This window comes from Xyrauchen texanus, chromosome 21 (assembly GCF_025860055.1).
Source record: "Xyrauchen texanus isolate HMW12.3.18 chromosome 21, RBS_HiC_50CHRs, whole genome shotgun sequence".
In the NCBI taxonomy this organism is placed as follows: Eukaryota; Metazoa; Chordata; class Actinopteri; order Cypriniformes; family Catostomidae; genus Xyrauchen; species Xyrauchen texanus.
Window position 1 is genome coordinate 29,493,382 of NC_068296.1, and position 12,058 is coordinate 29,505,439.

Below are 12,058 nucleotides of genomic sequence, written 5' to 3' on the forward strand. Positions count from 1 at the left end.
AAGGGCTTGTGTGTAAATTTTAAGAGCTTAAGTTTGTAATTACAAACATTCTAAAAAAGACTTGTAGTTCATTTAAATATTCTGTCAATGTAATGTAGTCTATTTTTGGAGACTTTAAAAAGTCTTAAATTATAATTTAGCAGGGCTTTTTGATGGAAGAATAATAATGGTAGCCAAGCTGTAGGGAAGTTCCAAACAAAATTTCCCCAAAAATGACCAAATGACCACTATTTTGAGCCCCAAACCTTTCAGCACTTTGAAGCTCTCACAATGGAGGGTAAAGTCTTGTAGGATAAAGGGTGTACGGATGATCACTTCTGAATGGATCGCACCTCATCATTTAGATGAGTTGAGATATAGCAGCACGAGCCAGAACTGCCTGAACCTTTTGTTAGATTTCACCAAACCCTTATAGATACTGTAGGTGCCTACTGTATTTGTTAAATGCATTTAAAGTCCCTGTAAATATCTTAATTTTGTAAGCATAATTTGTAGTAATTACATTGTTAAAATGTTACTGTCAAATGGTACAGTGAATGTGTTTTGGTTGATCAGTTTCTTTACCACATCCGTGCCATGTGTTTGAATTAATCTGACTGTAAATAACAGAACAGGTATTAAAAGAGACTTAAATCAATGAAAATAGATTGCATAGATCTCAACTTTAAAAGATAATTGGACCAGGGGGCCCTAAAACAATATTGGCCCCGGGGCCTTGCTAGTCATAATCCGCCCCTGTCCGGTGACACGAGGTGTCTTGACCGTTGGCGACAGAGATCGCCATGGGGAGCGACAAGACAAGTTGAGAACATATAAACTTTCTGCAAATGACGAGCGACTACCAATGAGAGAAGACAGAGGAGCTTACGCCATCCATCTCCATGCAGGCTGAGTATGATATACTGGAGTCAACTCGAGTGCAGGCAAGACAGAGAAGTTAAAGGTTTCTCTAAGCGATTTCACTGTTCCATATCATTTGTTTGTATCTACATACATAGACGTGGCCTAATAAAATGATGTGTGGAAAAACGTGTCGGCATTCTGAGAGAGTTTGATTCATATATTGATATAACATTTGTCTTGTTTAATGATATGATGCAATAAGCACTGCTGCAAGTTATATAAAATGCTCTGCCCTGAAGAATGAGAATTTTTAGAGGCAAAAGAACTGATTCCTTGTCAAATTAGTATGAGTTATATCGGCAGTATCATCATTTCAGAATGAACATTTCAAACACTACTATGACCAGTTGTGCAGTCCACTAATAACATTAGAGTGGCGGCAGCAGTTGGAACGCCCACCAGCGACACAGATCACAAAGTCTAGTGACATGCCCCCCATGGTGTGAACGGGGCTTAAGGGTATTTAAGCATTTCAAGCATTTCAGTGTAGATGAGCAACTTTTGGAAAATGTTGAAAATGACTGTGTGGACAGAGAACGTTTCGATAACGCCGTTTCAGATTTATCTGGAATAATTTAATCTTATCAACGGAATCACTGATGAAAACGTTCATTGATGGTTTTTTATTTTGTCAAAGGTAATAAATATAACATTTGACAGACACTTTTATCCAAAGCAACTTACAGTGCACTTATTACAGGGAAAATCCCCCCGGAGCAACCTAGATTTAAGTGCCTTGCTCAAGGACACAATATATACCACCACATATAAGACGAAAAAGACACGTTGTTCCAGCCCGGCCCTCCTCCACTCTACACTCCTCCCGGTGTTGCCTCAGGCCGGGGAGCCCCCGGCATGACGTACATCCCAGCCCCTCCCCCGCCCTGTCTGCGGTGGGTCATCCTCGCCTTGTTTGACCTGGGAGGAGACAGGAGGGCAAAAACAGCAGCAAAACAGTTGAGGGAAAGGCCAACATGACGCGACAGATAGAGAGAGAGAGAGAGAGAGAGAGAGAGAGAAAAAAAACTAACTCACCAGTTCTCTGATGCACCGTTGCGTGGTCCTCAATCACTCAACCACCACTCCTCGGGCAGACCGGAGTCAGACCTACGACCCCCAGCGGACAAAATGTCCCTCCAAATTCCTGGTGACTCGTGGTGACACTCCTCCACCCCTGGCAGCAGCCCTACCACTCCAGGTGGTCGGGGAGTCGCTTCCCACCTTCCAAATGTATTTTTAATAATGATACAAGCTGTTGTCACTGTTTGAAATTTCATACACATTTTAACAAAACAATTCACAAGGTAGGAACCTAATAATAAAAATTAGGGGTCACGATTGTGAAATTTGCCAGACAAGTAATTGTGATTATGACAATTAATTGCCTGTTTTAGGTGTTTCATAAATATGACGATTAATTACCATACAAACTCACCAAGTCATTTATACAGATTTAGCTTGGGTCATATAATAAAATAAGGGTATGAATTCCTTTTTAGGCTTCAAAAACATACGAATGACAGTCAAAAATAAAAGTATACAATTTTAAATAATTAAAATAATATTTTAATTATCAAAATATGTCTCTCAAGAGAGCTGCTCTTGTGACGTCCACAGTGACAGTTACGTGAGAAAACAAGGTTTGAACATCAACCGTAACAAAATCAAATTGAAGTTCATAGCTTTTTAGTGTACAAATATTAAAGAGCAACATGCAGGTTGGACACCCCTATATAGCATAGTGTATGTTGATGATAAAACAACTAGATTTTCTGAACTGGAGTAATATATATTTAGCCATTAACGATATTTTGAGATAAATTGTGATAAAATAACTTCCGCGTCTATAAAGCACTAACCGGAAGTGACGATGGGCGAGGGAGTCTGGTCAAGTTCAAGCTCAGGTTACAATGTATGTGAATGAAGAAACCGAGTTCTCCGGTGTGGACGAACATGCCTATGATGGCCCACAGGCCTATAATTATGAGCAAATTAAGAGTTAAAATAATTAAAAGTAAGACTTACTCTGCTAAGTCCTCGTTTTCGTTGCACAGAATGTCTGCTAACGTTAGCACTTTGTCCTCCAGTCCAGCCCGCGCCAAAATCCGGTGTAAACTTTGACGGTGGACTTGATTCCATCGAGTGCACCGAGGGAACAGCATCAGTAATCAGCCTCACGTGGTCCTTACTCCGAAATCCCATCCGAGACTCCAACAAATCTCCAGGTCGATAATTCTCCGGAGTGAAATGTGCGCCACAAACGACCGAGTGTGTGGTAACAGACGCGGCAGTGAAGTCTGCTCTCTTCACCTGCACAAAACGCTCTCAAGACCGAAAAGCCTTGTTTTTTCTAGAAGGAAAATGATGGACACGATGTCCTGACAGGCTGGAATTCGTGCAACCAGCACAAACACAATAATTTACCATTATGGCTTCTCTAAAACTTTCTGTCTCTCACTACTGCTCTAACTACATCAACACCCAACAATGAGAGCTGATCGCGAGCTCTTTTGTTTGCCTCGCCCTACGTCATATGACGCGTTGATAGCGGGAAAGGCGTATTCCAGAGCCTAGCACATTTTCATCAAAATCTCTACATCAAATGAGATTTCATTAGTAATTTCTACTTATGTGTTTTTAAAAGACCTCTGCAGACAATATAAAGTATTAATTCAGTTATAAATTCAACCTGCATGTTGCTCTTTAAGGCTGCTTATTGGATCAATGGAGGTTAATGTCATATTATGCGACTACACATCACTTTACGGAGAGTTTACAACTTACTAGTTAAGACTTGCCTTAAGAACAGGTGGAGCAACCAAATTAAGCACCGTCTTAGTAGATACTAAACCCTTAGTGTGAACTTTATACCCCAATTTACGTAAAACCTTATGCACAGCTATTTACTCAACCTCATGTTGCGGGCTGCTGTTTAGGCCGCGATAAGCTCAAATGAGCCGCCGCGTTTTGGAAGTCAGCGGCAGCCATCTGCACCAGCGGTCTGTGGACCACCTTGAACTTTAAAGGCTGGAGAGCCAGATATCACCGGGTGATCAGGGCGTTAGTGTCCTTCATGCGGTGAAGACATTGGAGTGGTGCGTGATCCGAGCAGAGGGTGAAGGCCCGCCCCAGCAGGTAGTATCAGAGAGTGAGGACCCCCCACTTGATGGCCAGACACTCCTTTTCCACTGTGCTGTCGGTCCACCGGGAAAACGCCCGGTATGCCAGATTCCCAGCCCTGCTCTTCGTCAATTCCAATTGATCACTTTAGAAATGATGCCTGTGAGCTGGTCCGTATTCAGGCCTGCACTGCAAAAATACAAATTACACACGGAGAATTAATGCCATCATATGAAACTGGTGTTGATCTGCAAGTAGATATTCAACTTGACCAAAAAAGCTAACTTGGTGAGTTATACTGTTATTCATTGTGGTTATTTTCCTAAATTAACATTAGCTGCATAGCTAATATTCATTTAGCCTAAGAAAATAACTACAAGGCATGTTCAACGTAAACAAAAGCTACAAAGCATAATTATGTATTCAGAATAAAAACTTTAAAGCCTGCAAAACATATGTTTGAAAATGTCTACTGATATCTTACCTCAGTTTCTTAAAATCGTTTCTATTGAAGTAGCGCATGTGCCGCTGAACATAATGCTGCTGCAATATAGAGTAACATAACATGCTCACATTTAGAATAAGCAGGGGGACAAAATGAGAGTCCAAATAAATATTTAATTACTTATTTAGGAAGATTGCATTGTGATGCAGTATATGCAAACTTTATCTAATTTTTTTTAAATGTTACTCACCAAAACAGACCATTTCCCATTGAGACCCATAGGAATACAGAATGTTAGGGAATACCAAGATGGCGGCGCAGTAGCTTCACTGTTGTGATGTCATGAGCAATCCAGTTATATATATATAGATCAGTGGGTGCATCTCAATCTGCTCCCTAGTTCAGTAGTCAGGACACTGATCGAGTCAGCTATTTTTAGGGTGGTCTCAATTGCAAAATTGTTCCAGGGCACTGAAACGTTCGCTCCCTAAAAAAATCCCACAATGTACCGTAAGTTAGGTTTATGGATTAGTTTTGGCCACCAAATTGTGTTTCATTTCAGGACATTCAACGGTTCCTAGTATTTGTAAATTTTTACTGCAAGTTTGCATGCAATTTTAGTGCTGTAGCAGCTCCTCTTATTTCTATGATGTGGGAGACCGGGAACTGCTGGCCGTCAACCTAGCACTTGAAGAATGGAGACGTTGGCTTGAGGGAGCTCAATACAAATTTTTAGTACTCACTGATCAAAAAAAAACTTACTTCCAACAGTAATCCCAAGGTAACACCACCATCCTTGTTATTGTTGATAGGTTCTCTAAGGCATGCAGATTTATCCCTTTGCCTAAGCTACCCTCTGCCAAAGAGACTGCAGAGATCATTATTAACCATGTGTTAAGAGTCTTTGGAATTCCACAGGACATTGTCACGGATAGAGGTCTGCAGTTCTCTTCTCGTTTCTGGCGTGCCTTCTGGCAACTGCTAGGGACGACAGCAAGTTTGTTTTCTGGCTACCACACAGAGTACAATGGCCAAACTGAGAGGTTGAACCAGGACCTAGAGATCACTCTTAGGTATATGGCTGTGAATATTCCTAGCACCTGGGCATCCTTCGTCATGTGGGCCGAGTATGCTCATAAAACTCTGTGTTCATCTGCCACTGGGACGTCTCCATTTGAGTACTAGTTTGGATTCGTCCCCCCACTGTTCTCAGATCAAGAGCAGGAAGTTGGGGTTCCTTCTGCACGATTCTTTGTTCAGCGCTTCCACCTAACCTGGAGGAAGGCTCGGCACAAACTTCTCCAGGCGTTTCAGCAGTATCAGCTTCCTGTTAGGTTTATGGACTAGTTTTGGCCACTAGAGGCCCTCATTGTGTTTCGTTTCAGTTCCCCACCATTGTATCATGTGTTATTGTTCTCACCTGTGCCTCATTTTCTGTGAGTGTATTTAAGTTGCTCTGTTCCTCTATTCTATGCTCAGTGTTTGATATGTTGAGACCAATCTCTCCAGTCTTTTGGTAAATCCCTCTTGTGACTGTTCTGTTTTATTTTCTGACCAGTGTGCATTGTTTCTCAATATGTTCCCATACCGGAAATGTCATGTCTTCTGAAGTCTTTTAAGTCATTAGAAGACAAGCACAAATGTTAATATATGATGTCAAAGCTAAACCTTTAACTTTCATAATAACACTGTACGTTTGAATATTCTGAATGAAAATTAACGATAGTGTCATTTATACAGCGATGTTACTGATTAATAACAGCTGCGTTTGAATGTGTAACTGGTCTGTCGTCTGCGTTGTGTTTTCGCGTATGAGAAGAACAGGACAGCATTCGGCAGCTCACAAATCTTTAATTCCTGATATACAAACAAATGTAAATCAGCCTCTTAGTGAAAGTCGCCCTCGTTAATGCTCTCACTGCATCACCAATGCAAAGAGGAAGAGGAGGGGACAGAACGGGAAATTATATTGACTCATGACATCACATTAATTAAAGAGAAAGGTACTCACTTCACTTAGGCAGTCATATCAGGTACATGTAAACGAACAATTTTGTGAGAATTCTAAAACTATACATATATTTAACAGTACACTTTATGTACCGGTTACAAATGCATGAGCTACTTATTGTGTCGCAGTTGAGTCATAAGTGTCCCAATGTTCAGTGGATGAACACCCTTGCCAGTGCCCAAATTTGTGCTCATGATATGCTGATTCACGACATGGGGAGCTGATTGAAACACAGCTTATTTAGCAGAATGTTCAAGCATTTGTTTTATTTATAGAAACAAAGTGGATCGAGCTGCAAAAAGGACAGTTTTCTTTCAAAAAATGGGTCTGTTTGTTTGAGTCAACTTCTGACTCCAGTGGTGTGAGTTTTGGGTGGGACAAGCTGTTCTGTTTCCACTGTTTCAGGGATGACCGTGGTGCTGAGGGGAAGCTCTCTGCTTCCCAGTTTTGGGATGAATGCAGAGAACACAAGGTGACAGTGATCCTGTACATCGGAGAGATGATGCATTACCTGTGCAACACATCCAAGGTGAAGCTGCCTCATCTGTCCAAAGACACAAGATTACAACTTAAAGGAATGTTCCAGATTCAAAATAAGTTAAGCTCAATTAACAGAATTTTCACATTTTAACTAGTCTTTCGCGGTTATAATTTTGCACTTATGATGGAAGTGAATGGGGGCCAGTTCATAAACACTACATATTATTTCAGATGTATAGCCACAGGACATAAACATTATATATGTTAACATGATTTTAATGTTATAAAATCACCAATTAACCTTTATCTGTTTAGAGTTATATTCAATAATCATGACAACAAAACCCTGTAATCCCAGTATTTTATATACTCTAACTACACAGAATAGGTTAGTATGCGATTTTATCACACTAAAATCATGTTAATAACTATAATGTTTACATCTTGTGGCTATAATTTTTAAATGATGTGTGTATTTTAGCATTTATGTATTTAAGTGACTTACTGTAACCACTTTTTTAATAAATGAGGGACAAGTCAAAATAATATTTTGTGGTTAACATTATGCCACAAATGCTGTTGACTGAGCTTAACTTGTACTGAACCTGGAATATTCTTTCATACACTGTCAGGGGTAAATCATGGTAAAAGTTTCTAGTGTTTGTATCTCTAGTAACTGCGTGCATTCATTGTCTTAATCATTTTTTAAGCATCAATGTTTATTGACAACAGTCTCAAAATGGTTTTCAGTAGTACATTAAAGGGACAGTTAACCCAAAAATGAAAATTCTCTCATAATTTTCTCATCCTCATTCCATCCCAGATGTGGATAACTTTCTTACCTCAGCAGAACACAAGCTTTTGTTTTAAGAAGAATATCTCAGCTTTATCGGTCTATACAATTCAAGTGAACAGTCTTTGAAGTTTGATGCTCCAAAAAGCACATAAAGGCAGCATAAATGTAATTGAGTGGTTTAATCCATGTCTTCTGAAGTGATCTAATCATTTTTGGGTTAGAACAGACCAAACTTTTCAATTTTTCACTGTACATCTTGCCATTAAAGTCTCTAGGCACAATCATGATTTCAAGCTCAATTACACTTCCTAATGCTTGACACATGCACAGAACGCTAGATGGTGCTATAGGAAGTGTAATCGAGCTTGAAATCATGATGGCCAAGGACACTGCTGTCAAGATTTATACACCAGGTTTACATGCACTTAAGAAAACTGTTTGTTCCAGGATTTTTGTAGAAAGTAGCATTCTGAAACGTCATGTAAACAAGAATACAGATTTCCTTACGCCGTTTAAGGGATTAAGAGAATGCGGTTTAACACACCTAGGTTTCTCCCAAAGAAGGCGGCTTTTGTGGCCATGTAAAAGTGTAAGTGCAATTCTAACAGATTTGAGCGTGAACAGAACGGATAACAGCATCCTATGGTGGAGCCCAACAACAAGTCAACAAAGTGAAAATAATTCAAAATATCTTTCTTGCAATACGTCACTTTCTGGTGTACATTTAAACGTAGTTATAGTGAAAAAGGAGTTACATTTTGGTCTTTTCTCAGCCAAAACCGATTTGATCACTTCAGAAGACATGGATTAAACTACTGGATTACTTTTATGCTACATTTATGTGCTTGATCAAGCCCCAGCACCGCCAAGATGCCACTGTTTGGTCCTTGAGCAAGGCGCTTGACCCTATCTGCTCCAGGGGCGCCGTGTCATGGCTGACCCTACGCTTTGACCCCAGCTTAGCTGGGATACGTGAAAAAAGAATTTCACTGTACATGTTCAAAATGTATAATGTGTGACAAAAATAAAGGCTTCAATAAAGGCTTCTTTTTGGAGCTTCAACTATTTGGTACCCATTCGTTTGCATTGTATGGTCCTACAGAGCTGAGATATTCTTCTAAAAACCTTTGTTTGTGTTCAGCAGAAGAAAGTCACACATCTGGGATGGCATGAGGGTGAGAATAAGAAGAGAGAATTTTCCTTTTTGGGTGAATTGTCCCTTTATTTAGTGGTCCAACGATATTAGTTTTTTCAATAGCTGATATAGCGATGCCTAAATATACAACATAATTTAATGACAGCAAATGGGATGCACACAAAATTGTTTAAAAAGTAAAGTAAAAAATATAGATTTTACACAATATTTACTTCAAATTTAAAACACAATGGCAAGTATCCATTGACAACATTTTTCTGAAGATTTTGGAACTGACTCTATTGGCCGATGCTAAAGATCTCAAAATGGCTAAATATTATTATTTTATACTCACCCTCCTGTTTTGTTTGAAACCCTCATGACTTTCTTTCTGTGAAATACAAGAGGAGATGTTTCACAGAATGTTCATGGCACCTTTTTCCATACAAGGAGAGTTTATAGTGACCATGTGTGTAACAATAAATACAAAAAACCCCACCATAAAACTACCAAAAGTTTCATGTTTGGTTAAACTGTTCTTTTAACTGGTTTAGATGTATAGTGCTGGTCAGTTAGCACAATCTAATTAAGCTGGTTATTTTTGCAGGGTGACCAGCCAAGTGAATATTTGTATTACATGGCAACATACTAAATAAATAATTAGATGAACATGAAATATTGATTTGAGTTGAAATTACATTATTACATGAGAAGAAAGAGACCATGGAGTGTCCAGAAACAGCTGGATTCCACCTCTGTTTGTGTCAGAGTTCTGTTAGGTGTTCATAATGCGAAAATTGGTCTGATTGCTAATTTTCCTGCTTCTTGCTAAACTACATGCCAATATAAATAACGAATTAACAAATAAATAAATAAATAAATGGATATGAAATTAAGTTGATTTAAGAGATTATTTTATTAGCTTACTTGTAAGCTACGAGAAGTGGGAAGATGACTCACAATACCCGATTGGCTGGTGAAATATCACTTTATCCCTGGAGTTGCAGTCATTATTTGGAAACATCAGACCAATGAATGGTTTGATAGACTAATAAAATTAGAGTAATATAGTTTTAACTGGTCATTAAGCTGGTTTATAATAATTTAGCTTCTTTACTGATGTTAAAACATTAATGAGATGTTACATAATTAGCATATTATGCTAATGAGATAGAGTTGAGCTGGAGTTGATGTAAATGACTGATCCAGATGTTAAAAATTATGATTCGTGAGGGGCAGTAAACCACAAAGCTGATATGGTGTGTGTGTGTGTGTGTGTGTGTGTTTGTTTAAGGAGAAACTGGGCTGCTGGTGGTAAAGATCAGTCCATTTAGCGGCTATGCTAAAATCAGACCAAGAAAACGAAACTAAGAACGTGTTTCAGACAGAAGATATTTACTTCAAAACAGGAGATCTCATTCTAGTCGACCACAAAAGAATCTTGTACTTTCAGGGGACATGTTCCGGTGAGCAGTGGCGGATTTAGGTATGGACGACATGGGCAGTTGCCTAGGGTGGCAAATTGCTGGCAGGGTGGGGGGTTGGGGCGGCACAAGGTGGCTGCCCCCTCACATAACCCCCAGTCAACAACTTTCACTCAGGGCACCAAACAGGCTAGAACCATACTGCCTACAGTCATTTAGTGAAGACCAGATTGTTTGGTTCATTAATTGTTCTATCAGTTGTCTGGTATTCTGATGAAGATGCTTTCTCTTAGGACACAAGGGACGGATCAGAATGGTGGCTCTGAAACTCAAAAGACTGTTAGAATTTGATGTTTCTGCCACATACGCTCACGTTAAGAATGTCCTACCTTTGTATGCCAGACCACGCTTCATCAGAATACAGGTTACAGTCGCCATTGAAGAGTTCAGAGAGAAATGCAGTTAGATTTTATACATATAAATATATATTTAAATAAAATACTTTTAAACAGCTCAAGTGGCGGCTGGTTCAGGAGGGATTTATCCCAAACACCATCCAGGATAAACTTTTTTCCTGGATGACTCTGAACAGTCATTTGTTCCCTTGACAGAAGAGATATTTTGATCAGTGAAGGGCAATTGAGACTTTGACAAAAGTAAAACTCAAAACATTTATTCAGCTGAAAATTAAAATGTAAAAGACACAGAGATGCGTATTAATGATCTAAATACACATAATACACTTAATAAATCATGGATCCATTTATACTTCCATTCAACAAGTTTGGCACTCCTACATTTTAGAATAACATTGTCATTAAACTATGAAATAATGGATTTTTGGCAATTATGTAGTGACCAAAAATCCATTAAACTATGAAATAATGGATTTTTGGCAATTATGTAGTGACCAAAAATGTTAAACAAAACTAGCTTCTCTCAAGCAACTTTATGAGGTGCATCCTGGGATGCATTGTAAACAGTATTGAAGGACACTTGCTTGCACCTGCTTTTCCTTTATGATCAATTCTAAATCATCCATTTAAAAAAGTAAACAAATATTGAAATTTAAATATTAGTATTTTAAAGAAATTAATACATTGGCACAATTTATTTCTATCTGCAAAATTACAATCATTTAAGCATTAGCCTTTTACATAAAATGGTTTGTAGTAGAGGTTGACCGATATATTGGTTTTACTGATTAATCTGTGCTGATAGTTGCTTTTTGGAAAAACAATATGCAGATAGTTTACGATAGTTTCATTTTATTATTACTCTTTTTTTTTTTTTTTTGTAATCCTCAACAATAAAACTCATCTGGTCAATTATATATATATATATATATATATATATATATGTATATATACACACACACGCGCAAACACACACACACACACACACACAACTTCATCTGGTGAATATATAAGCTATAAAAAAACTGAATGTGTTAAATACTTATATGGAGCATTGTAACGGAGCAAAGTCTATATCATTTTTAAAATAGAATGGTGTCCTCAGTGTTTTTGAGGCTTGTTTTTAGTTAAAAGTCCCCTGTTATATACCAAATCTTAATTTTTCTGGTTAATGTTGGAATTTTGGTTGCACAATAAATGTTTTTTGGGATTTTATTCATTTTGGACTCTTGTAAACTGTCTGTGCCCGTTTTAGTAAGGAAATACTACGAAAGCTTTGATTATTCTATAAATAAATGTAAAAAAATATCTGGCAATTAATTGGTTAT